The sequence below is a fragment of the Agelaius tricolor genome, unplaced genomic scaffold, assembly GCF_023055355.1.
Source record: "Agelaius tricolor isolate 1412-34295 unplaced genomic scaffold, bAgeTri1.0.p SCAF_2, whole genome shotgun sequence".
NCBI classification, from domain to species: domain Eukaryota; kingdom Metazoa; phylum Chordata; class Aves; order Passeriformes; family Icteridae; genus Agelaius; species Agelaius tricolor.
In genome coordinates, this window is record NW_027269262.1 from 76243389 (window position 1) to 76271330 (window position 27942).

The following is a 27942-nucleotide window of genomic DNA, read 5'->3' on the forward strand; positions in this document are numbered from 1 at the left end:
CTGCGGGCACCGCCAGCAGCTGCGCCCCGCAAAAGCCTCGGGCTTGATAATAAGATGATGCTTGGATAAAACATATCCCTCAAAGTGGCTCGGCCAAAAACCAGGGGCTGCAGGGACGTGTAGCGCTGGGGCTCCTGCGGGGAAGCAAGCGGGGAGCAGGGGGATGGGGCAGGAGCGGGCTCGGCGGGGTCCGGGCAGAGAGGAGGAGGGTCCGGGGCCAGGGAGAGGAAGGCAGCTCTGAGGGGAGCTCCCCGAGCTATTGCACACCCGAGCCAAGGAGTTCTCGCATGGACATCCTGTAACAGCGGCTGTGACTCTGTGCTCCCGCCACGAGCAGACGGCATCGCAATTCTACATCATGCGTTACAACAGTGGGATAGATTATATACTGCAGCTAGTGATTACTATATCAATACTATGCTTCTAAACAAATACTAGAGTGAAGTTTTTGTATTAAAATACTTTCATGGACGAAAAGCCTCGGCCGTGGTGTGACTTGAAAGTTTCTGCTTTCAACATTTCAGAGGAATGAAAACCTGAGAGATGGAAGAGAGAACCTTCCAATTGGAAAGACAAGGCATTTCACAGGGTGAGCAATTTTTATCTCAATTCATAAAGATGGCTTTAAAACAAGAGATGGAAAATCATCTCAGGCTATTTTTGCTTTTTAATAATACTGAAAAGCTTTTATTTAATCTGATTTTTATGATGGTAATATGGGAATATATTTTTTTCCAGAGAGAGGAAAGAAGAAGAAATTCCAAAAGTAGTCTCAAGAGCCGGGGGGGTGAGTAGAAATAAGAACAAGTTTCTTTAGACTATAGAGAGGCTTGGTTTTTTAACTTTTACAGCAACAACATTAATAATTTACATATTTAACTTTTTTGACTAATTTCTATCTATAAAAAGACCTTTGATGAAGACACAGTATCTTTCCTTTTTGATTAGCCTTAACATTCACCCAGAATATTTTGTTTGTCTAGAGAAATCTTCCTTCAAAATTGTAAGAAAAAATATTGTGCTGTCTTGATATTTTTAGGGTAAAAATGAAAACATAAGAATCAAAAATGTCTCATAGGACTTTTATTACATGAGAAAGTTGTGAGTAGAGTATATGTGAAACTTACTGATGATAGTTTTTGTACTGCTTTAAAATTACCTGAAGCAATACCTCAATTTTAACACCACAAGCAGAACCAGAGCTCTGAATTTTACTCAGTTTCATATTCATTCAATGATCTCCCTCTGTCTCTGAGCAAGAAGACATGAGGAGAGGGTAATGCTGCTGTGGTGCCCTGTGATGTGGGAGTACAGGTACTGCCTTAGTGGGAGGATGATGGCTTTGTGACCTGCCCAGGTGAGGTTAGCAAAGGTCAGCACTCAGTGACATGCTCCCCTCTGCAGCCACAGACCTGTGCTCCTCACCTCTTATTACAAGAAATAAAAATTGTTCCGTGTGTGTCTGAGGATAAAACCTAAAAGAGCCTGTGTTTTTCTTGCTGTGTGTCAAATCATTAAACTTTTATTCAGAAACCAGGTACTTAACTAGCATCTTTGCTCATGTGAAATGAATTGGTCAGCCAATGTGTAATGATTTTGCCCTTTAATCTGGGAAAAACAAACAAATTAAAAGCTGGCAGCAAGAGCTACCTTCCACTTACTGTGCAGTGGACTGTGATGTGCAAGAGCCATCAGTGCTGAGAGAGATAAACAGCAAAACTTCCTTTTTACTGAGGAAATGCAAGCTGTCCAAGTGTCTAATTGAGTTACTGAACCACTCCATGATTCCACTCTCTATGTGTGTGGCCTCTAACTGACAGGAAAAACACTTTGTAATGCTTATGTCAAAGTATAACCTTTCCAGCAGAAGAACAGTACTATTTGCACTTGGCTAAGGGAATGGATCTGCTTTATGGTCTTTTTTCTTTGCTGCAGGAGCTGATTGGTATGTCTCCAAAGGGCTGAGTCAGTTTATACAGAATCCCCCTTCAGCTTTCAAAACCTGTTGTTTTGTCATGGTTTGACCATCTGGTCTGGTGCTCTATAGGCCAACCCCAAACCAGCCTCTGGTTTGGGTTCTCAAATGCTGCCCCTGTGGTTGCTCCCTCCTAACTTTTCTTGGTCATAAAGTAAAAACAGAGAAAATTCAGATTTAGTATGTTTGTTGCCATGGCTTGTGGGCAGAAACAGAGGAAGGAAAAGGCCACCTTTCTTTTCCTTCCCTTTGTGTCTCACACATGCACTAATCTGACCCAAGGGAGGACACAGTATTTCTGCAGCTCGGTGTTCCTAGGAATTGGACTCTGATGATGAAAAAGTTAGTCCTCCTCTATAACATATGGTAACTGTGCCAGTGACAGCAAGGGTGGATGTACAAAATCCCAGAAGGAGTGTTGGTGTGCCTGGCAAACCATTAGGTCAGCCACCTGTACAGGAGGGTGTGGCTAGGTACAGCTCATCAGATGAAAATCACCTCAGGGTTCCTGGCTCTGGGAACCTCATCGGGATCCCTCCTGGGACAAGGCCTGAGTCTGCTCCCATGGATTTCCTGCCCTCCTCCTTTCCCTCTGGCCCATGTCCACTTGGTGGTGCAGAGGAAAACCAGACACAGGCAGTACTGGAGCCCCACAGGGCAGTTCAATGGCAGGCCAGTGCAGATAACAGGGATGAGCACCAGCAGGTGAGCCTGAATGCAGGCTCCATGGATTGGAGCTCTTTCCTAAACCACCAGGAGAATAAATAGAATGTAAAGCCATTGTGAGAAACTGATATCTTAGAGGTTAATGACTCAAAACAATCAGCCATTTGTGGAGGCAGCAGGGTGCTTTCCTGAGGCAGGGTTTGCACCCCTGGCCAAGGGGAGGAGGGAAGGTAAAGGGGCACCCAGAAGCAACTGTGGCTCATGTTGAGAAAAAGCCTGCTGTGAGACTGGATGGATAAGGCAGATATTTACTCATAAGATCTTAGAAAAAGAATTAAGTGGAGGATCAAAGCATAAGGGTCAGAAGCAAAACAATATGAAAGCACAGTGTACTTTTATTCTTTATATTTGCAACATTCCCACCAAAAAAAAAAGGTAGAAGAAAACTGCTATTGTTAGTCTGCAGCTAAAATGATTTAATGATGTCCTTGTTCTGGTCAGGACAGGGTTAATTTTTTGCAGTAGCTGGGAGGAGGCATGGCTAGGGCACTGAGGTTATTCTGAACCACCTCATGCCATTGCTGGGGAAAGTGACACTTTTTCAGGGAGAAGGGATTCCTTCATATTGAGAAAACATAGTATTTTCTATAACTGGGGCTTTTTTCTCCCATGTGAGTAGTTTCTTTTCTTATAACCTCTGTCATTAGTATTTGTTATAAATTATCAAATCGGTAGCCAAATTTATGAAAAATTTAACAAAGATTTATTAAATCGATAACAAAAAATAGAATTTTGAAAAACCACCACAGCCAAGACAGCGTCAGCCCCGGGTGCGGGCTCTGGGTGAACCAGGGTTCAACTGACAGAGTGACAGCGTGTCCCCAGTGGTTCACCCCAGTGCCTCCAGCAGCCAGCTCATACACAATTTATTCTGCCTGAGGCAGGGGTGACCACACGTTTCTTTGTGTCTCCTCACATGTAGAGCTGGCTCCATACATGTGCAGGAACAGACAAAGATGAATCTGGAGATCCAGAGGAATGTCTGAGCATCCAGGATCCAGGCAGAGGCTGTATTCACATGTAGTAGAGTGATGCTGGTTCCTGAGCACAGCAGATGTAATCATTCCAGGTGCAGGTCTGGTGAGTATCTGAGACATTCCAGCAGTCATGGTCCAGGAAGGGAGATGCTGTCTCCCCTGTGCAGATGCCAGGGAAATCATCGATGATGGCCCGGGACTGTCCCATTAATACGGTAACAGACCTGATATTATCTTAATAATATCTGTCCAGGAACTGGTTACATGAAAATAGAACTGTGTTCCCAGCCACAGTGGTCAAAGACATAACTTTGGATCTACACAATATTTCATACACACATATATATACCTATGTAGCATGAATTATCTCCTACCATATATTACAGTATTGTCACCGTTACTGCTCATTTTCTTATCTCATCTCTTTTTCCAGTAAATTGTTCTTACCTTAACCCATGACCTTTGCCTTTTGTGCTTCCAATTCTCAATGCCACTCCAGTGAATAGGGAAGGGGAAGGGAGGAAGGGCAAAGGGGAATGGGTGTGTGGTTTTGGAGAGCCTTGGAGGGGACAGTGAATTGGAAGTACTGTTTCTAAACCATGACAGATATTAATCCAAACCCAAAGAAGTTCAGTTCACAGTACCTGTCATGCTCAGGTATAAGCAATAGTCCTGAGCAGTCCATCCATCCCTGCTCTGTTCCCCCTAAGAGGGAGAATCATAAGGTTATTTGTATTCCAAAGCTTTAGTCACTCATTGTTCATCAAGCCTGGAAGAACAGTTTCCCACACAACCGAAGATGGGGAATGAGGTTCCCACAGAGAGTTAGTTCCAGTCTTAAGGGTCCTGGTCTTTAAGAGCTCAGAAGGAGCCATTGACTACAGAGTACTTTTAGGAGTCTGGTCAATTTATTCAAAGTCTTGAGTCTAGTTGGAGTGTGTAAATAACTACAGTTTCTTCCATGTGTATGTGTCCTCCTGACAAATGGCAACCTATATGTAACATATTTTGTTACTGTGGCTGTCACTGAGAAAAATGCCAAAAAGTGCCTCACCCCCAGGCCAGAAATGAGCACATACACACTTCTAATAGACAGTACAGCAATCTGGGAGAGTGTCTGAGACCTGTGACACGGAGTCATGGTTTTGACTTTGGCAAAACCTCCATGCCTGAGCTCTGCTTTGGGTGCCCAAATATTTAACTACGTGTTGGCCATTGTCCTTCCTGTTCAACTGGGATTTAATTACATGAATCCAATAAAAAGATCATGGATCTGATAAGATTATCTCAAACTCATTTCTGTAGCTGGATTTGAGATTTTTTTAAAAGAAAAACTGTATTATTCCAATACAGTTTTTTGAACTGAAGAATTTTCTCCCTACCTTTCCCAGGCTGATCCTCAGATATATAACTCCCATGAAGCAGCACCTCATGTGATGATTCCAGCTCTTTTCTTTGCTTTTCAGTTTGAAAATCCTTGTCAGTTGTTGAAATTCTGCTTTCTGAAATGACCTCCTGGCTTACACCATTTCAGTGATTTCATCTCTTGCAGCCATGCTGACAGCTCAGAACATGCAGGCAAACCCCTCTCCCCAGCCTGGCAGTGCTCACAGCCTAGTGGAACATCTCCTGCTGCTTCTTACCTCAAGGAAAGCAAAGGGCTCTTCAAGGCCTTTTTGACTGATGTTTTGATCATATTGCTACAACTGTAGATGAGACTCTGTTTTGCTTTCAGTGGATCTTTGGGGGGAGCTGAATTCATGCAGAAAGAGCAAACATGTCACCATCTATTTTAAAAAAAGGTCTCTAGCAATTTTATATAGCCAGAGAATTCAGTGCCAAGTACTGTCTGCTCTCCAGCTGTTATTGTGCTCAGTCCTAGGCTAAGGAGAATAATGCAAATAAATGTAAAAACAGGAGGGAGAGATGTGATTTTATCTGTTGTTGATCTTAACAATAATTACTAGTTAAATATTTAATATAAGAATTAATAACTGTCTACTTGAAATAAGGAATCACTTCTGCTATTCTACAGAGCCAAAAGCCTTAATCCAAACAGAGCATAATTTTGGAGAAATTTCTATCCAAATGCAACTCTGTATGAGAAACTGAAATAATTTCTGGGTATGAATGTTGAAGTTTTGGCTTGCTTCTCAACATTGTGCTTATTTGGAGAAATTCTACTTAAAATACTCCCAGAGAATTTCTACTTACAGATGGGATTTGAGATGGAGCATAACAGTAAGTGATTTGGACAGACATATCCCACTAATCCCATTATTCTGGTGCCAGACTTGTGGGCCTGGTTCAATGCCCCAGTGCTAGCCCAACTCAAAGACAAGATTTTAGGATGTGTATTCTCTACCAAAGCCAAAACACAACCATCCAAGGATACAATAAATGACAGGGACATTCTATGTGTTTCACTGTGAGAGTTTTTTTTTAACTTTCAGAGACTGATTGTACAAATCACTTACTTACTAGGATATTCCTTATAAATATTACTCCAGGCATAGCAAGAACAGTCATCGGAATTTCCCAGTTACTTACATAAGGAAGACCGTCAACCCAAATAAAACATTTTTAAGTAAAGTTGCAGATCTCACTTAAAAAAAACCACATGTTTCTGTGAGTCTCCTTACTGTCCAAGTCAGAGAACAGTTTAATGTAGCAAATTTGGAAAGGCCAGCTTTTAATTTGAATGCTAATCAGGAATTCTGATTTACTACAGAACTGAATAATAAAGTTATTATTTTTCTTCTCTTTGGATATAGATTAGATGACTAGATTTAGATCTTTCTGGAGCATATTTATCTCATCTATCTATATCTATATCTATATATCTATATCTATATCTATATCTATATCTATATATATCTATAGATACATATCACTATTTAGATGACTTTATGTTTACATTTCAATTATTCTGCCATAAAGAGACCTCCCAAAATCCCTGAAATTTGTGAAAATGATTGACAAACATGGCAGCACATAGATAGAAAGTAAATATTTTTATTGCAGGCGTTCCTAGAAATCTTAACCAGGGAATATCAGTCCGTTATGCTTGATGCTTAACAGCTGCAAGACAAATGGCAAAACTCACTGGTGAATAATATCAATCACATAATTTTTGTTTAAAAGATCCACTACAGAGATGTAATGAAATTCCTCCTCCCAGGGTGGTTTTTGATATACATCTGCTTCTCTTTACCTCAAATAATGTCCTCAGTAGTTAAGGGATAATAAAAGCAAATATCCTGCAGACAGTACTCCTATACTGTCCAGTCCCTTGGGACATGCCTTCAGATCAGTGAATCTGAAACCTATAAATCCATATCACTTACTTTATTGTATCATGGAGTGCATTCATTGCCTTGTGGTTGTGTCATAAAAAGGCTGTTTTCAAAAGGTCATCTGTATGTGACATCTAATTAGAGATTGCTCTCAAACTCCTTTGCTATTCAAAAATTTAAAATGGTTGTAAATTGAATTGTCTGTAGGGTAGACAGGCTTTGTTGGTATTAAAGAATTTTAAGAAAATTAAGCTTAAGAAAATAATCAAAAGTCATTCTATAATGATTGTACCATTTGACTGAAAAGAATCTAAACTCACAAGATTCTGTTAGATCTCAAACAAAACTGATTAGCTTGTTCAAAAATAATTTTTGCTTTCAGATATTTCATTCTAAATATCTAGGCAGTTGTTTACTGTAAATAAAAGATTTCAGCATTGTTGTTGTTTATAGGCTCAGAGAACACTGTCCTTCATGTATAAATTAGAGGTTTTTTTAATCAAAATAGGACATTTTTTGCTCCGCTCCAACTCTGAATTGATATTATCCTCTATCTTAATTTTTATTTCTAATCTGTTCATGCTGGGCTGCCTCATGCAGTTCTATATAGCTACTGCATCTGTGCCATCTTGTGGTCTGCACAAAGCTTGTAATGACTTTTACTTTGGGAATTAATCAGAAGTGCAACAGCTCGTCCTCAGCCACAGCCAAGGGGGGGATGGCTCAAATGGCACCCCCTAAACAGTGGTCCAGTTGCTCTGCTAAGGAGAGGATGCTTCACAGACAGACACATGCCCAAAACAATGTTTCAGGTCTGCAGGCTGCTGGTTGGCATGCACAGAGAGCAAGGAATGTCAGGATGTCATTGTGGTAATGTCCAGAGCTCTTTTCACCTTCAAATTGTGTTTATTTCCTACCTGGAGTTTCAATAACTCATAGCAAAAGTATATATAAGATTTTCTATAAGATCCTTCATTTTCCAATGCAGAGGATTGATAACCAACCCTCTGCCATTGCAATTCAGCTTCAGCTGTGGATCTGAATGTTGGCTGAAGTTCCTTATTGTGGGCTTGCTGCTCTTCTTGCCAGTCTTTTCCTTCTTTGCTTTTAGGAACAGGAGGAGGTGGGGCCAATAAGGGCCAGATAGATATGATTACAGTTTCAGGTATGATTACAGTTTCACTTATGACCCCAGAGCCAAGGAATTGCTTGCTCTGATGTAGGACTGGCCTTTGAATCCCAGCATTAGCATACTGCTTTGAGAGCAGTCTCTTCCATTGAGAGATGAAGTGGTTTTATTTAAATGCCATGCAATTTGGTATCCCTTTGGCTTATGTATGTCCAGCTGCAAACAAGAAGTGCCTTTTGACAACTCATGTTTTCTTTTTCCTGCTGCAGGATGGTGGGGCTCCAGGTGGCCCTTCCATATTTTTAGTAGCTGCTGTTCTAAAATTGCATATGCTTCTTTTCCCCTTCACTGAGAGACTACCCTGCTTCCTGCTAGTTATCTTTCCGTCTATTTTCCAGCTAAACATATTCATGGCCAGTTTATTTCCATGTCTTGCTGTGTCAGCTAAAAGTCCTTTTCCTTCCCTGAGGTTTGGTCTTGATAGCTTTACAGAGAATAATTGTTTCTTCTTTCAGCTTTGTTTCTGCTGAGCTAATTAAGTTAAACTTTTTAATGTTTCTCTCATTAAAAGAAGCCGTTAGCTCCTGCATCATGTCTGCTTCTGTGCACTGGTACTCATTTGCTTCTCTTTTTCAAAGTAAGGGACAAGGCTTTTATGCCACCTTCCAGAAAGGGCTCACCAGAAAAATGTCATTAATATGTCCTGACCTCTTTGCTAAAATTAGTGCAGAATCACAGAATGGGTCAAGTTGGATGGGACCACAGCTGGTCACCTGGTCCAGCCTCCCTGCTCAAGTAGGGCCATCCCAGAGCACATGGCACTGGATTGTGTCCAGATGGTTCTTGGATATCTCCAGTGAGGGAGACTCCACCACCTCTCTGGGCAATCTGTTCCAGAAAGGTGACCTGCACAGTATAGAATTTCTTCTTCAGACTCAGGTGGAACTTCCTGTGCATCATTTTTGGCCTGTTGCTTCTTGTGCCCTGGCTTGGCACTGAGAAGAGCCTGGCTTCATCCTCTTGACACCCTCCCTTTAGATACTGATAGGTATTGATGAGGTCCCTTCTCAGTTGTCTCTTCTCAAGGCCGAACAAGCCCAACTCTCTCAGCTTTTCCTCATAAGTGAGGTGCTCCCATCCCCTCATCATCTTCATCCTCTGCTGGACCTGCTCCAGGAGCTCAGACAATACTTTTGTTTCTTTGAAAATAAATTCCTGGTTCATCATCTCCTCACGTGGTCCACTTGCAGTTTGCAACACAAATCTCATTGCAGGTCCAAGGGGCAGGATCTTACAACATTTTTGATGAAAGATCATCACACTATTTTGACTCCATGCCCTAAAGTTTCCTAGATCCTCCTGAATGATATTGCAGCCTTCTGCATTGTCACCTCGTGCCAATATCAATTAAAAGTAACAAAGTAGATGAAAACTCTCTTTCTGTGTTTATTGTTTCTGCTCAGCAGAGGAACTTGCTTTCTTAATGAGTTCACAGATGACCTGGCAGTGCTGTCAATTGGACTTGAGTCCAAAAGATTTTGTGGTGTTTGTGCAGCCCTGCAAACTCTTCTGAAAGTGTCCATGCTGAAGGGAAGTGGGAGGCATCCCCTTCCCTGCACATGCTGGCTACTGAAGCCCTCCCTGGAGCACACACTTGCAGCCCAGGAGAGGATTTGCCCTGGAGGAAGGAAGGGAACTGCCTTGTAATGCAGAGTAATGCAGGTCAGGATCCAGAGCAGCTCTGTGTTCATTTGCTGTGCAGCCCTGGAGCACCTGGCAGGAAAATCCCTCAGGAACGTATTAGGTTGAGGAGGGAGTAACAGCATAAGTGCTGGTACAGAAAATGACTAACCCACCCCAAACCCACAAGAGTCTCTACTACTAACCTCCTTCCAGCATACAGAAGATTTTCAACAGAATCAGTTTGTCATCTGTCTTGTTCCAAACTTCATGCATTTTTCCATTTTTTTTTTTTGTGAGCTCCTTTACCATTTATCTAGCAGATATGGTTCCAAGTGACAGCACATTAAATGTTTTCCTGGTGTTCAGATAGATGAGATCTGCATTTCCTATTCAGATCTCTCAGCACATCAAAGAAGCTTGGTCTGGCGTGATCTACCATTGGTAAACACAAGCTGCCTTTGATGTTGTTTTCTATTAACTTATGCGAGCCAAAATGATAAGGGATGTGCAGTGTTTCTAATCAGAATTCAGAGTTCCCACGAGTCTCATTTTTTATTTTTATTTTTGTTCCCTTCACAGTTGCTTATACATTCATGAGTAGCAATGCAAGTGTAAATAAGTATACACATCATGTTCCTGAAAAGCGGGAGATCAACAGCTGAGATTGCTGAACTCCATTAACCTACAGATCAGGTGCAGCACAAAATACAGCCTTCAGAAATCCTGCTTCTCTGGAGAAGTCAGGACAGGAATAGCTCATGCAAAGGGTCCAGACCCAGGGCTCTCCCCTGCCCAGCTGGGTGGCTTGGGCACAGCCATGGGCTGTCCTCTGGCCATGGGGACAGGTGCTCTGCACTCGTGGGCCCTGCTGTGGAGTCAGAACAGCATGTGGCTCTAAGGTTTTTATTTTCAGTACCTGACTCTTGTCTTAACTTTCACGGATCTGCTATTTTTCTCTTCTCATCTGGTGCGATTTTGCTGTAAAAATCATACAAAATCCTAAAGGTTTTCACCTTTTAGCAAAATGACCCAAGCTGCTGGCACACTCTGGTTTCCCCTTTGAACACAAATCTGCCAGGAGAAAAACACTCCCCCTTCATTTTAGATTTTATTTTTTACACTACAGCCTAATACTATATAACCAAAAGCTTTAGGTAATTTTCTCCAGTCTCTCTGAATTAAAGTGCTAGAATAGTATATTTTCAGCAAACATGCCTTCTGATGGCTCTAAACCAGAATAAGTTGAATAGAATAATAATATTTGAATAATCTTTCCAACTTTCCACATTAAAGTATTTGCTCAGAACTAAAAAAATTAATTATCAAAGATATTTTTGAATAATGATTTGAGAGAAGTTTAAAAACATAAAAATAACATTGACAAATACTCTACCTTAACATGTAAAAGGGACAGAAAATACGTGTTACTTTTTTTAGAAAAGAGAGTTTATATTATTTATATTTTGGAGAATAAACATGATGCCTATATTAATTTTAACTCATTTTAAACTCATCACATTTAGATAAAAATCAAAAATGTCATATGATGAAATAGCATGAAGGTGGTTTTTATAATATTCTTCAATAACATTCTTCTTTGGTTTATTTGCATTGTCACTGCCAGTGAGTTTCTGACGTGGAACACTTCAGAAATTCTGAATCTTGCCTAACAAGTCATTAAAACTAGAGATTTAAAGCTGTGCAAAGCTAGTCTCCTATTTCCCTCTGCACGACATTCAGCAATTTTGTTTAGTCTTTAGAAAGCTGCAGTGCATGGAAAGAGGTTTACCAGTTACATCTGGTCCCCATCTTATCTTCTTTCCCTCCATTTTGTATTTCAATTCCTAAAATTCAAAGGAGGTGAACGGGTTAAATGAGAGCAGCAGAAATAAAATGCATACTTGTACAAACTCCATCGGCACAAAGAGCATTGCCCACACTAAGCCTTTCTCATGGATAAGAATTTGGGAATTAACGAGGGTTAGCAGCATTTGTTGTGTATTTGATTAAACCATGGAAGCTATTAACAGGATGATGCCCAAAGATACCTACTAATGGGCTATCAATTCTTGCAAGCCACAAATTAAAGCAGGGAAAGTGCTTAGAGAAAGAGAGAGAGACATGGGCAGTGTTTGCAGAAGCTGGCACGGTCTATTGAACACTCCTGTCTGCTGAACAGCACTCTGTGTTTAACTGCAGCATCTTTAACAACTCAAGCTGTTAGCTCTCGATTCTGTTTCTTAAGGTAGAAAGTGATTTATTTTCAGAAGAGATTACAAGGAGGTAGCTTTAATTTTGATGAGTATGAGATGAAATCCTGTGGTGGATACAATACATAAAAAATTAAAAATACGTCAGATTTAATAAATTCCCCATTTGTCTTTGATTTGTCAATATGATTATTCTTAGGCAATTCCAGTTTCTTGACTGAGGGAGGATTTAAAGTCTGAAACCTTTGTAGAAAGAATAACATTTATGGAGATGCATAGCAGATGTAATTTTCCCCTTCTATTATTATTTTTGTAAATATTCACAGGAACCCAGCTGAGGTCTCTTTTATCTCTAAGAGACAAGATCTTCATTGCCCCAGGGTCTTGGTCCAGAGTAGTCTTTCTCTTCAGTTGCCTCTACAGTCATGTTATGCCCATGGCAGCTTCCTTCCCACAAACCTTCTTGCTTTGCACCTTACAAAGCACTGGATGGTCCGTCCTGGTCCTGGCTATCCTGCCTCCCTGCTCAGCAGACATAAATGGGGAACAGGAGTCTGCCTGGGAGGTGGCATGCACTAGAGGAAAATCAGTGCTGAATTTAAGGATAGCTGGTGGATGAGTTATATAAATTCTCCCTTCCTGATTTGTAGCTCACACTCAAACAGTCTGCACTGCTCTCCTAGCTTCTTGCACGTGGCAATAAAGTGGGTATTTATGACAGAGTCTTTGACTCTCAGCATAGCCTTAATTAACAGCTAAGATTTACCAGCCTTACTTGCTTTGTGTTGCCAACAATGAGGAAGTATTTATCAGTAAACAGTATTTATCAGATGGATCTCACTTGAAAAGGAAGCAAGTTATGTGTAAGACATGTCAAAGACACTAAAGCAGCCCTTAGTAAAGGAACATTACCACAGCCCCCTGCAGCCTGGGAATAACTCATCTGCCAACTCTGTACTATCTGGAGAAGGGGCAAAAGTACATCTGCAGAAGACTGAGGACTTAGAGAGGCTGTAGCCAGATCTTGTCTCGCTGACCTGGTGAGGTTCCTGAGCTGCACAGAGTATGTGCACCCTCTTCTCCTCCCACACGGGCAATATTTGATACACAGGTGACATCTGCCCAGAATGTGCAGGTCTCCTCATTATAACCCCAGAGCACCTCAGCCCCTGCTGCTTCTTGTGCTGTCCTTTGGGAGAAAGCCACGCTGCCTGCAGTGTGCACACTGTCTAATTACACTTCCTTGCCAAAGGTCAGATTTTCATATGTGTGTTCTCAGTAATAAAAGTCTGCTAATCTCTGGCAAATAAGCCTTGATTCTCGTATTGGTATTTGTTTTACATTTTTTTCCGTCCTTCAGAACGTTTGTTGTTTTAAGAATCAACCAAAACCAGCCTGACAAATATTTGTCAGTAGTTACCTCTGACAGTCTCCTACCCACAAATCTTTTGCTTCATCTCCCTTTGGCCCTGCTGTGTCCTGCCTGTCTTGCAAGCTGAGCATATTTTTTAGTTCTTTTCTTTGTGTTCATGAAAATGGGCTTCCAGCTAAAGCAAATCTCCATCCACTTCAATTGTAAAAGCAGGCAGGGAAATTACACAACAGGTCTGCAATGCGACTCCATCCTCCCTCTAATTCCCTATTAACCTCAAGAGAACCAATTAATTTTTTTACCATACTTCAAGTACATCCATTCTTTGGAAAGCTTTTTCTTGTTAATTGAGATACTGTCTATGTATTTTTCAACTTCAGGCCTTACTCCTCCCTCCTTTTTTTTAGATAAGCTTCTTTTCCTAATCTACCCATTTCACTCTGATCACCTCTTTAAAAGCAGAAGGGCCTCATTTAGCCAGCACTCACATCCAATATGAAAAACTAGATTAAAGCTGGGGTGTGTTTAGGTTTATAGCATTTACCAGTATAGTTTGGTATCAATATTTAACCCTTAGACAGCCTTCCATCTGTAAAATACATTAAGCTGTAATGTCTGTCTTGTAATACACTTTTGTACTGACAGATGGAGTAAGAGACTCATGCCTACAAACTGTGGTAGTGGTAGTGGTAGTGGTAGTGGTAGTGGTAGTGGTGCAAGTGTCTGTCCAGCATTTGTATAATTGTGTCAGATGAACAGAGTATAGAAAACAAAGGATAAAGTTAAAAAGGTAAGAAATTTAAAAAGGTGAGAAATTTATTTTAATTTCTCCTTTGGGAAATGAAGCTTCATTAAAAACTAAACTATCTGAAAAATGCACTGCTTTTCGTGAAATTCTATGATGAAAAGAATTGAAAAGCATTTTAATAATGTCAGTGTGATTAATTTGGATCCTTTTCAGAATAAATTTTTTCATGACTGAAACTCAAACCTCTTTACTAGTTAATTATCTTAGAGCAATGCATTTCAAATTTCCTGAAACAGCATCTCCTCTAGAAACTGTCTTTTAAGAAACTATAAAAAGTTGATTTTCTTCTCATTCAGAATGAGCACAATTTTCAAGGAGTCAGAACTTCCCTACATATTATAATTGGAGTGATGTTATAACAAAAGTAATTTGAGAGTCTCAGTGGATATGATAGGAAAATTTAGAAATTAATTCCAAGGATTATGAATTAGTACCTACATGCTCCCATCACCTCTGCACATGTAAAATATTGTGGGAAAGGTAGTGCCATGTTTTTTGTTCTGTGTCTTTCCAGAAGAAAATCCAAGTGCTCTCTCACTCTTGCTGATGTCTTAATACTGATGTCAGTCTAGATCTATATTATTGTAAATGCTGATTGAACCTGACTGTGTCACCATATGTTTAATGCTGCTGACCTTCAGGCCACCTCACAGAAATGTGCTGGTGTAAAATGCTAAATATGTACCACTGGAATACATGACTGGGACACAGATCAGAGCTAGGTACTTCATTATTAATCTTACAACCCATGAGTCACTTCCATCACGTATATTGCCACCAGTGAAACCTTCTGCACCTGGAAATCTGCTGATTCTGGAAACTTTACTAGCAGGTCATGGGACAGAGTAAAACACTGGCTAGTTCTGCTGCCTATACAGTTTTAACAAATGAGGTTAAAGCTTTGCTTTGTTTCCAAAATAAGCAAATTCAAGCAAGCCTATGGAGAAGAAGGGTGTGATTAGCTGCTGATGATACTTGCACAAATTTCAGTTGTGTTAGCACATCTCCATTTACACTACAGCCACAGGTTTAGACAATTACCTTTTAATTATCAAGATGGTAACTGTTTATCCATTTTCACTATATCTCAATTAACAGTAATAATGGGAACTAAGTTTTTCTTATTGGAGATTGTCTCTCTCTTTAACTCGGTGATCCTTTCCTTCTGCTCACTTTACTGAGAATGTAACTCACATGAGGAAACAACAACATAATGGAGAATGCTACCTATGAAATTTTCCCAAGCCAGCCAAATTATTTGGTAGCTGTACTGGTTTCAAACTTATAGGTCTAAATGCAAGTTTTTGCTTTGCTTTTGTGCTTCAGAAATAGGAATCAGAGGTATCCTTGGTAGTTATGGAGCGGGTTTCCCAAATAAACTCTTTCTTCTCTTTTCCTCTTCTTCCTTCCCCCTTCCTTTCCCCAGGTTCCACTGACAAGTCCTTTGTCTACTTAGAAGATACTAGAAGAAGATTAATCTAACTAGTACTCATTAACAGCTCCATCTTTAGTTTGAAGGATGAAAGTGGTTCTTGATTGGGTAAGGAAGTGAATATGAAGAAAGATCATTGCATACAGAAGACAGGGTCTGAGGTTGGAACTGGGACAACCTCTACACCCAGGTACAAAAATGGCTGCATGTGCTGGTTTGGAAAAGTTAGCTTCAAAACTAGAGGGATTGGATTTCAATTCATCAGCAAAACCCCTTGGAGTTATGTCACTGCATTTTTGAAATACTGAAATTTAGCAGAGGATGAGTTTGGCAGCTGTAGAAACTTAAAAGAAAAGAACAAAAGAATTTATACTTCCTTGTTGTACAGACAATTTTGCCATCAAAGCAGGCAAGAGATTTTGATTCCTCTCTTCACTTTGCTTTTGTGTGTATCTTGCAGGAACTAAAGTTTATAGTCTCTCAAACTGTACATCAACACTGAAAAAAACCCCCATGGATTGGATGGTTTGGCAGAGGTTCTGAAAAAAAACATCAGTGGAAAGGAATTTGATGCTCATTTGTTGGCATAGCAGTGAATATGAACAGAATTAGGCATAGAAATATCTTCTGTGAGCAGGGAAACAGCATTAAGACGCACTGTTTCCCTCAGGACTTCATACTTAATCAGGGGCAAAATTACAGAAATATTCATTTTCTCCTTTGCTAAGGTTATGAGCAGGGTGCAGCAATCCTCACCTTGTGGCACTCTTGTGAGACATGTTCTTCCCATCATTTCTGACTAAGCAGCTTCTGGATTCTCTCCTGTTTTTGGTCTCAAAATTCTGATCTCTTGTAGGCTTCAGGTGTACTTAAAAATTATAAACACATTATAAATACATGCTGAGTATTCTGAGTATTTCTCAATAGAGAAAAGCCCACTCTCTTGTCTTTTTCTCCACGGCTTCCCTTTCCAATGCCCTCTAGCAGAAAGAATAAAGCTTAATAATTTATTTTTGGCAAGCAGCAAAGGGAACATTCCAAGTTATAACCTGAACTAATCAGATTATTTTAAGCATAAATGGCAAGAGAATCTAGATAAAACACAAGCACTTCTTTTATTGGATGGCTGTATTTGCATTGCTCTTTCTCTTAGGCTCTTCAGCTCTAAGTATTCCTGTTGCCTTTTCCTTGAGTCCCTGGTCCTCAAGCTGGCTGTTTAAAGCTATACAGGTTATAAAGAGCTATAATTTTGCTACATTATATATACTTAAAGGGGGCAAACTTGCTAAGAAGTACCTGGAGATGGGCAAAAGACAGATAGTTTTCACCAAGGTCTCACTCATGGCCAAAATCTCTGGGTAATGCAATTAGAGTTGCTAATTCCTGAGGGTTTCCCAAGAGGGAACCTGGCCTAATTCAGGAACTGACGGAGCTCCACCCGCAGAGCCAAGGGGGAGGGAGTCTCACCTGCTGCAGTGTGTGCATCCATCCAACTGCCTGCCTGAAACCAGCACAGAGCTGGTCCCATGCAGGGTACTGGAGTCTGTGCAATTTGCACTTCTTTCTCTGGAGTTATTTGCATTTTCCTTCTCCTGAGCTAAGGGAAATCACAATGGACATAATTTCAGTGGTCTCAGAAGAGACTCCCACTCCCACGTCGCTGGGCAGTGAGAGTTCCATAAAGGATGAGTATTTGACAGGATCCTGGGCTCATACTGTATCTAATACAGATAAAACCAACAGTTTATTATAAAGGGAAAAGATTAATAATATGCTCTCTAGGAAAATCTGATTGTCATGCTGGTATTCTGAACATGAGACAAGGACAGACAATATACATTATTACGGGGTCATGATGGCACTAAGCAGATTAGTTTCACTTTGAATCTCTTCTAAAAGATACGTGGCATCTTTAGATTGACTGGCTTGTAACATTTTTAAAGGAGCCTTACTGCATGCTGAAGAGAGCTGCCAAAGAGATGTCCTTCAAATATATCTTTTGATTTTTGTCCAGTTGTTAAACAAGTGGTTTTCCAGAAGCTGGCTGTGTTGGCTGCCTAATAAATGCTCAGGAAGTAAAAAAAAAGAAGAAGAATTTTCTGTTTTATTGTTAACCTTTCTCATTCCTTAATTAAAATCTTAATAATGATACAGTCCTTATTTTCTTTAATTTTTTTTTTTATAATTTTTTTGGTTACCTAGGTTGAAAAGTGATGTCTGAAGTAAGCACCAGGAATGATCCCTTTGTGGCAGCTCCCCTTTCCTGAAGCTGCATAAGCTGTACAGGCTCTCTTGCACATACTAGTTTTGGTCTCTTCTGCACTTAAACAGGACTGTTTCAGTTCTGCAGAAACAGAACTGTTTCACTTCAGAAGCCTGATAAGATTATTTCCTTTACACAGAGTTCTTCTGTCTTAAAGTCATGTTCATTCTTTCAATTTTGAATTGTGCTGCTGCAGAAATATAGAAAATAAAAAATAACCACTGTGGTAGCAACATTACCTGTGCTAGTACAGTGTATGTTTAAGTTTAATTCCAAAAAATCTGAAAATGGAGGATCATGTTTATGTGATAATCCATATCTTAAAGGAGAGTGCTTAATGCTGTACTGGCCATATATGCCAACAATGAGGAAGAGCCAAAAAATTTACCCATGTCCTGAGTTCCCCTAAAAGCAAAGGTGTGTTAGAGACAGGCTGCTTGGCTTCCCTCAGTGTGGTTCTCCTCTCCCCTCTCCTATTCCCTTGCTATGGTTTCCTCTTGCTTGAGCTCTGAGAAAGAAGAAATCTCTTGGCTGTGTGGTTTGTCCCCCCAGTTGACCAATTTTCCCTTCTTTTGCCCTCATGCTAAGGGCAGAGATGCTGTTGCAGACACAGTGGAGATCTCTTGCAGATCTGTGCGCTGCATCTGCAAGTATTTGCCACCAGCAGAGCAATTCCATCATTCTCCCCCAGGACAGACAGGCACAGCAGACCCTGTGGCCATACTGATCATTTCCCTCCTGTTGTGCTGCTTTGAAATCACAGCTTCCCTCTTCAACTTTGCTTCCAAACCACAGAGATGGTTACAGTCTGTGGGAGGGCAGGAAACATGGGGAAATATTCTGGGGCTTTTTTACATGTACTTTGTTCTGAACTAAATGTTGGCATGAAGAGGACCAGTTCAGCCTCCACTCAGGTGTGCTATAGACCCACCACCACCAGCCACAGGTGACCTAGTCTAGACTCGTCTTAACAAACTACTTTAAACCAGCTGGTTTTATGTTAACAAAAGGAAATACACACTACGTATGTGAATCTACTTTCTTAGGAGTTCTGGGTGAACTGTGAATCCCACAGCTGTTTCCAGGGGTGGCAAGCACAGCCTTTTCACATTCCCAAAGAAAGGAGAGCTTCCTGTGCTCTGAAAATAACCTCATCAAAATTTTGCACATCAAAGCATATCATAAAGATACTGGGTGCTTTTGTTAAAAAAAAAAAAGGAAAAACAGAACACTTCTCTTTAAAGCTCTCCTTTTGCTGAAGTTTCTCTCTCCTGTGTGCTTCCTTGGGACCTTTCATTATTTCCCACCATCAATCAATCATACTCCCCAGTGAATCAGCTCATCCACTCATCTTCACCTCCCTGCAATTTCCCAATGAGGTTAGAAACAGCAAATTGCTGTAATGTTAAGTAATAAACCCCAACCTTTTTATGACTTGGCTGTTGCTTATTTTTCTCTAGTGGATACCAATAAAATAGAAAGAGCTCCCTTGAGCAGCACATCTGAGAAGCTGGAATGCTTTTAAGTGTGACAGGTTAGAAGAGGTCTTTAGAGACAATCTCTGGTACTCTCTAAAATTAACTCCTTGGGGAAATCCTAAATAATTCTGCATAATTAGAAACCTTGTAATTGGATGCAGAAGAGTTACAACTACTTTATTACCTCTGTTGAAGCAGCCTTCTGTTACACTGAAGGCTATGTAAGCCTGACTGCTTCTGTATCTCCTATTCTGCACATGCAAAATCTCTGATGCCAAGGAGGATAATTTCTTCTATAGCTACTGTAATGTCCTATTGAATCAGATCAAGTTTTCAGCTATGTAACTACTTGTTGTATAGAATTTTATTAATCTCCCTCCTCCAGTTTGTTACCTGTTTAGAGAAATAATTCCTAATGATGGGATAATACCCTGAAGGAAGAGGCAGGGAGGGGAGACAGGTAACATGGCCCTTAACCTTCTCCTGGTCCATCCTTCTTTAGCCTCTTCCAGCATGCACATGGATTCAGACACAGTGTGTGAAGCCCCACACACAACACAGTCCCCAGATCTAGATAAGGGTTGGATCCAGCCCTGTTTGTGTTTGCTGTCCACAAACATGATGATCACGGTATATGTACTGAGCCAGAAAATATATTGTGAGAAATGTGTAGCAGAGAAATGAGGAAGAAGTGTATTCAAAGTAGAAATATATTCCAGATAAATATTTTCTATATGTTGTCTGAAAGATACAAATTGTAAATAAAGTCCTCTGAGAACATGAAGAACATATATGGGAGTAGTCATCATGGACTTGCCAAAGGAAAATCCTGCCTGAGCAACTCCATTACCTTGAATAGACTCAATTTATAATTTCTGAAATAAAGTAATAACAACAAAGATGGGAAAGGGCTGCTTAAACTTAAATAAGTAAAGTGGTATTAAAAAATCAAGACAATAAAAAAAATGCTTTGTGGATTCCAAATGTCAGTGCAATTAATTGTTCCTTAATTTGGTGTGGCTCTAAAGGTAAGTTTAAAAAAGCTTCCTCATATCTCTTGAGAAGTGTCCTGGGTTAAGGTCAGTCCCCACTGGGATTGACTTTATCACTACAAACTAAGTTTGTCATCAGATGTCTTAATTCTGAAGCAATCTTCAAAGGTATTGCCTAAGAAATGTAATCTGCCTTCTGCCCAGCAAATGGAGGAGTGGAGGAGTAGTGACCAGTGAAATAACATGAGGCATGAAGGGCCGAAAGTTTAAAGTGCATGGCAACTTTTAAAGAAAGGGGCAACTAGGAAACAATAGGGTGAAATCATAAAGACTAAAGGTGTTACAGAGACCCAAGATACACAATCTTTGCTCTCAACAGAAACTCAACACCTCACATGCAGTTTTCTTGCCAGTTTTCTGATTTCTTTAAAGAACTGCTTCATTAGACTCTTCATGAGATATTTCAGAAAGAAAGAAAGAAAGAAAGAAAGAAAGAACAATAGCTACTGCAAAACAAATCAACCACAAAAACATGAAAACCCCAAATAACTTTTTAATGCTATGGATTCAAATAAGAAAGATGTGATCCTTTTTTACACTTGTCAACCTCTGTTAGCATAATAACTACGCATAAATGAGAAAAGTAGTTTGTATTTGTAACACAGTTTTCCCTGGAATTAGGCCAATAAATTACATTGCTCATAGTTTAAGCTCATCTGGAAATTAGGCACCATGCAGCTGCTCACTCAAAGCCCCTTCTCTCCCCCCAGCCCAGTGGAATGGGGAGGAGAATCAAAGTAAAACTTGCAGGTGGCAATAAGAACAGTTTAATAATCAAAACCAAAGTAAAACACAGTAATAGTGGTAAATTATAGTAATCATGGCAATAAAAAGGGAAGAACAAATGATGCACAGTACAATTGCTCATCATCCACTGATGTCAGATCCCCCTTCTTGATCCCCCTGACTGGTCCCCCCTTCTGTGTAACTCCCCCAGTTCATATACTGGGCATGATGTTCTCTGGTGTGGAATATCCCTTTGGCCAGTTCAAGTCACTTGGCTATACTCCTTCCCATTTTCTTTTGCATACCTCCTGTCTGGCAGATCATAAGACAAAAAAAACCCCAAAAACCAAAAAATCCCAACCCAACCAACCAAAAAAAACCCCCTCACAAACCAACACTAAACACTTCCTCCCCCAAAAACCCCACCAAACAAACAAACAAACTAACATAAACCCCACCAAACAAACAAACAAACAAACAAACCACAAAATCCCAAACCAAAACCCCATTAACTAAATCAAAGTCCTCGACTTAGATAAACACAATTTAGCAAGAACCAAAACATCAGTGTGTTATCAACACCATTCTCATTCCAAATCCAAAGCACAGCACGGTAACAGCTTCTGAAAAGAAATTAATTCTATCCCAGCTAAAACCAGGACAGTTACCTATATTAAACCGAGTCTTCACAGTTTGGGATCTCTGCACGTTGCATGTCAGTGCTCCTCAGGGCAGTACAGGTCCTTAGGGACAGCAGGTGCAGTTTGTCCATGGATTCAGTCTAGAGGTAATTTATGTCTCCGTCATTACTGCTGTGCATGTCTATCCTTTGAGGAGATCTTTCTAGATCTAGATGAAGGAAATTCCTAACATCTGATTTTGTGGGGCCATAAAGGCTTCTTCTGGAATCCAGCAGTTCTCTTTTGGCACCTTAGGTCAAGGTATGTGATACAGAAAAAGTCTGTAGCTTCACAGGTCAAGGAAAAAGGCACCATATCTTTTTTCTTACGATTGCAATGAGTCATTGTGGAATGGAAAGGGTCATACAGAGGTGCTATGGTCATGCCAGAGTCTTACTCCAGCCATGTTAATTCCTACAGAGCATATAGTGTGTCAGAGACTATCATCTAAGTCCCTATATTGGGTGCACTTGGTTGCTTTCTGTACTGAAGGATAACATTAGCATCACACACTGTAACTACTTGCTCAAGTTATTAAGTATCACACACAGTCAACTCCAAATGATTTTTGTCTTTTTATCTAGTCAAATCATTATTTTATGGAAATTTTTGTGCACTGTATAGGGGGTGAGGTAGAACTTACACTTTAAAATGCATGAATTTCATAGCAAACCTTTTCAATATTTTTGTATGTGAGACTAATCTGGAAGATCTTGATGCCTAAAGAAGAAAATTAGGAATACTTCATATTAAGGCAAATTTTTGCTGGAGTGATGTGGAGTTTCATTCAAAATTCATTAAAAATTGTGCATAATAGCTCTTCAATATTTCCTTCGCTCTTAAATGATTCCTCTATTATTTGACAAATATCAATAACACACATAAAGAAGAATTAAACTAAATTTAAAAAAAATCTTATTCAGTTATCCAGTTTCCAGTAAGGAATATTATGGTGGTGCTGCTGTAGGGACAGAATGGCATCTCAGCTGGTCCTGGATTAGTACTGGTGCTTGCTGCCCATCTGACAGTAAAGTGATAAAGCAGCAACAGCTGATGAGGGGCATGAAGAAGGTAATTTGAAGAGATCTGCATGCCTGAAGCAACTGGTGTAACTGCTTGATAATACACACCTGCTACTCCATGGCCATAGGCAGAATGCCAGGAAGAAGGCAGAGGAGGAAAGGAAACAGGGGTGAACCTCCCACTGTTATTGACTGGAAACAGAATAAAGGATGATAAGTGTTACCACTGGGACCATACAGAATGACAAAGCTAACAGTTTTCTAAACATGGAGCAGTATAAGGTGTTTATATATTCAAAAATGTTTCATGAAGGAACACAAACAACACTGAAAGAGTGATTTCAGAATATGCTAATAAAATTGAGAAAAATAGGAAGAAAATTTTGGGAACTCTTTCTGTTGCACAAACTTACTTTAAAAAATAATCTTTACATCTTTTAAGATTAAAAAAAAAGTACCCACAAAAGTAGAAATATGCATAATAGGAAAAGAAATATCTGTTTTTTTATCCCAGTTTTGGTACTAGTTTCCCATATTTAACCCTTTTATTTGTGATCACAAGAAGTGTGAAGAAAGCAAACATTGTTCAGAGGTTTTACAAAGCTAACTAGTTCAATGTTGTAGAAAGCTTTTATTGTGCTCTTTCAATGAAGAAGAAATTCTCTGGTCAAGTCAGGACTTCTACAAATGATATCAAGCTCCCCAAGATTTGAGTGGCTCAAGATTTGAATCAAACTTTGCAATTTGTTTTTTGGTTGTTTCCCAGTAGCTCTAGCTGGATGGTTATGATTAAGCAATTGCATTGCGAATGTTGTATGCTTGGCTAATCTTTTAAGAAAAAAGGAAGACAATCCCAAGATGAATGGGCTGTCTGGATGAGAGCCACCAGGAGTGAAGTCAGCAGAACTCAGCAGTAACTGGGGGAAAGGCAATTCTGGCAGTGACAGATTGTGACCATTGACTCACTGACCACCTACTTAAAGCAGACCCCAGACTCAACTGGAGGGAAGAACTGCACATGCAGACTAATTAGCATGAGGAGCAAGAGATACAACTAATAGGAATTTGAGTACTAATTAGTAAAATAAATATGTATTTTGTAACCAGTGAGTGCTGATGCCTTTGTTTGTTAAAATGCATAGACTTGATAATCAGGGAGCCCGCCTTTTGTGGGTTATCTCCCTACTCTGTGCAAACCCGAATAAAAAACTGAAATACCTCAACTTGGTGTGTGAATTGGTGCTGCATATCAGGGAATGAGCAGCACAACACAATGGTTCACATCAACATTTCTGTTATTGTGGGAGCAATAATGGGGAATGACTCCATTTTGAGACTGAGAACTTCTTCCTGGGCTTTGATATACTGCTGATGTGTTTATTTTCTAAAGCAACACCTGGGTTTGCAGACTGCCTGTTTTGCCTGATGACTTGGAAAGCACTCTAGAGCAGATTCATTCAAAGGGACTATATGCTTGATTTACAGTACACATATTTTATAAAGGCAATTTTAAGTGCTTCAAGGGACAGCTGGAGGCAATATATCCAACACAAAATGCTTATACAGTGTTTTGAGAATGGAAAGTACACAAGAGCCAGACAGTTGAAAAAAAAATATTGTGCCCAGTGAAAACTGGTAAAATTGAAATTGTTATAATAAAGATTAAGAAGCAATGGTATAGGTGGCTCAAGCCTCCAAACAAACAAACATTCAGAAACAAACTCTAAATCCAGGTAAAGAACTGAAGAAGGGATGAGCTATAGAGCTTATCCATGGAAATTTCTGTATGCCTTCAGGTTTTGTGAATGTCTTTGCCTGAAAATGTCTACCAGTGACATGTCTACCTTTCCTGTGTGTTTAATAATGTTGTATGCAACTATTTACAACATTCTTTTGGGGTTTATTGGCTGTAGAGAGAACAGTTTTGATGACAGTACCGTCAAAGAGGGCAGACCAATATATCTACTTACATGACTAACATCTATGTGCTGCTAAGTCTTTGAAAGATCAAGTTTGGAAACCTCCTTCTGATGTTATCTAATGATATCATTTGAACCAGGTTTACTAAATAACTTCATTTTAAACACATGCTTTTGAGTATCAATATATGAGCATTTTAAGTCAGTCTCAAAGTCAATAAACAGTTTCAACACATCTAAATATTTTTCAACACAGCTATTTTGTCTCTGTTGAACAGCTAAGAGGTACCATTTGGAAATATTTGTTTTCAAAAGTCCAAAATACCATGCACCTGGACTCCTACTTGCCTAAGCTGTGTGCCCTATAATAGAGATCTGCTCTCTACACAGGCCTTATATTTAGCAAACACCCTAATCTTAATTACTGTGTGCAAGGCTGTCTCTTCCAGCATCACAGGTTCCTTCTTCCTGTTATGGAAAAGCTGCCCTCGAGTGCAGGAAAGGGTGCACAGGGGTTGCCGTGAATAGAATAGGTTTGGGGTCAGAGGGAGCAGGCTCCTTCATGCACAGACCTAGTCCCTCTACCCTGTTTCTCATCCTTCTTCTGTATAACTCCACTCAAGTAGGACTAGAAAGCATTTTTATGTTTACAGCATCTCTTGTGACTGGAGGAGAGGAGGAACAGGACCAAAAAGAACACATAGCCCTTTTTCATGTGATTCCCTATCAAGACTAACATCCTTTAAGTCCTTTCAGCCCTCTCCATCTCATCTGATCATTCATTTATTTGTATTCTACGTCTCTCTCCCCAGATGCTTGATACTGAGCACCTCTTACAAGTTCCTGTGTGCCCACCAAGCCTGCTGAGGACTACTGAATGCTTCAAAAGAAAGACAGGACACTCCAAGCCTTGGGCAAAATCTTTGCTGCAAATTTAATGGATGCCTGTTATTGCAACTACATTGTGTTCCCAATCTCAGCTGCTGGAGTAGGGGTGCAGACACCAGAGCCTAGAAAAAACAGACAAGAAGTGGAGTTTCCAGTTCACAGTCTTGGCACGTAGGAGGTGAGACCATTAAGAAGAGACTTTTCCAAGCCCAGTCATAATCTACATCTCCTTTAAACTACACGGTAGAGAAGAGCCAGGCTGTCTACTGAACTCTGATTTTGGAGGCTTCTAGTTAAAATGCTCTTTTGCCTGGGGCTAGGGTCATAAAAGTCAGAATGGGAGGCAAATTAGGCTTAAAATCATGTTTTCACCAGTGTTTAATAAAAAATGTGAATGTTCTCTCAGAGGATGTTTGTAACTCATCAGTTAGCCTAGCTTGAAACTATGAATAATAAATAATTTAGTAGATATGCTACAACAAGGATTATAAACATGCAAAGTGATATAAACAGTGCCTTATAGAGGGAAACACTCAGATGAGCTCTGCCTTTGATTTTGGAAGCTGGGATTTTTTTTTTAATCCTCATGCTTCTACAAAGGCATAAACCCCTGCTATGTTCAATGCCTGCCAGTACCATAATGTGGTTTCTTAAATAAAGAAATAACAACAAAGATGAAGAAGGACTGCTGAAGCTTTGCTCAGTAAAAACCAATTATAAACCAAGAAACCACAAAGAAATTAATCCATAAGCTTTTTTTTTTCTTCTGATCTAAGACGGCTGTAACTGATGGCCTGATTTATACCCTCAAACTTGAATACATGTTTGTTTGTCCAAGCTACAAACTTGATTGTCTGCTTCAGAGCTGACTTGAAGCTAACCTTAAAGCTGCTTAATAAAGCTTAATAGTAAAACTCAGTCAAATATTACTGTGTTATTAAAACAGTCTCTGCATCTTGGGTTATCCTTTCATGCTAAATACTTTTACAAAATCACTGAACCAAAAATATTAGGTGAAACTGATCTCCAATCCATAACCTGCAAGGACTGTACCCTTGCTGTGGAAAAAGTGAAAATGCAGGCTACTTTTCTGTGCTTTGCAGTTTACTGAAATACACTTTAAAAGCAAATATATGAAAGAGATAGATATATCTTTTACATATGGGATTGCAGATGTATCAAAGGGAATGCCATAACTTGTTGAAGAATATCAAACTATATTAAAAGACACAGATGTGTGGGAACTGATGAAAACATGACATTAAGGATGTGCTAGCATTTCCATTTACTTACAGCCCTCCCATTAAAAGTGCCCTGAGCATGGTATATTTTTAGCTACAGTTCCTCTTTTAGTCACTTCAAAGTGGAGGAGAATCTGGGTGTAAACAGCCTCAATAAACTACTTCACCAAGAGAATTTCCTGTTCCTCATCTATGCTTTTCTCACTGTATTTTGTTTCATGATACCCAAAATTCCTTTTGAAAATACACTTTCTAGATCTTAGTGCTCCCAAGAATTGCCTCAAGCATTCTCTTGCATGAAAATGAGGATTCCTAGTTTGTGGTCCTGGTAGAAGTAAGTAATTACTTGGCTAACATTTTGAGGTGCATCTAATGATTGCACTATGCAATTAAGGAGGACACAATTAATTTAATACTTGGACTTTTTCCATAGCATGCCATTTCCTAGGGCAACCAATGTTAGTCTAATCCTCAAGAGGAATTTTGCAACTTCCAAACTTCAGGCTATTCTGCATTACACCAATAGCCCCTGACTAAGGCATTTTTTGGGCAACAAAGCAGTAATTTCAGGGAATGAAAAACCGGCAGAAGTTTTTTCTCCCAACCAAAGGATGTCCTTGTCCAAGGAAGAATTCCTTGTGAGTCTTTCAGATTAATTAGCTTAATTTTTCCATTGCTGCAACAGGTGAAGGCAACTGTAGATAGATCAAGTATGCAGCGGTATTTTTGCCTTATGTATATGGAAAGGTTTCTCATTTCCTCTTTCTGGTCTAGGACACTCTAATGAATATCAAAAATCCTCACTTCCACTGAAATGGACTTTTTTTTGATGTGTCACTATTTACATAGTAAGTCATACTAGAGTGATGCCTCAGAATTTTCTCTTCAATGTAAATATTTCAGCACATTGTTTACTGTATTTAATTTTTATTCATGCCTTACATAGAGTTGTAATCAAATTGGCTTGAAATGTTTCTTGTAAAATCGTTGTATAAACCATATTTCTTAAGTAGAAGCATATATGAAAATAAACAGATTCATTTTCTGAATTATGAGTTTATGATA

At 39.7% G+C, this 27942-nt stretch overlaps 1 long non-coding RNA gene across 1 annotated transcript; it reads left to right on the forward strand.

Moving 5' to 3' along the window:
• Nucleotides 1–199: 199 nt before the first annotated feature.
• LOC139587364 (uncharacterized) lies at nt 200–27926 on the forward strand. The gene is made up of 3 exons (XR_011678375.1): nt 200–589; nt 739–787; nt 25561–27926. It is a non-coding gene; the product is annotated as an uncharacterized lncRNA (long non-coding RNA).
• Nucleotides 27927–27942: the final 16 nt, after the last annotated feature.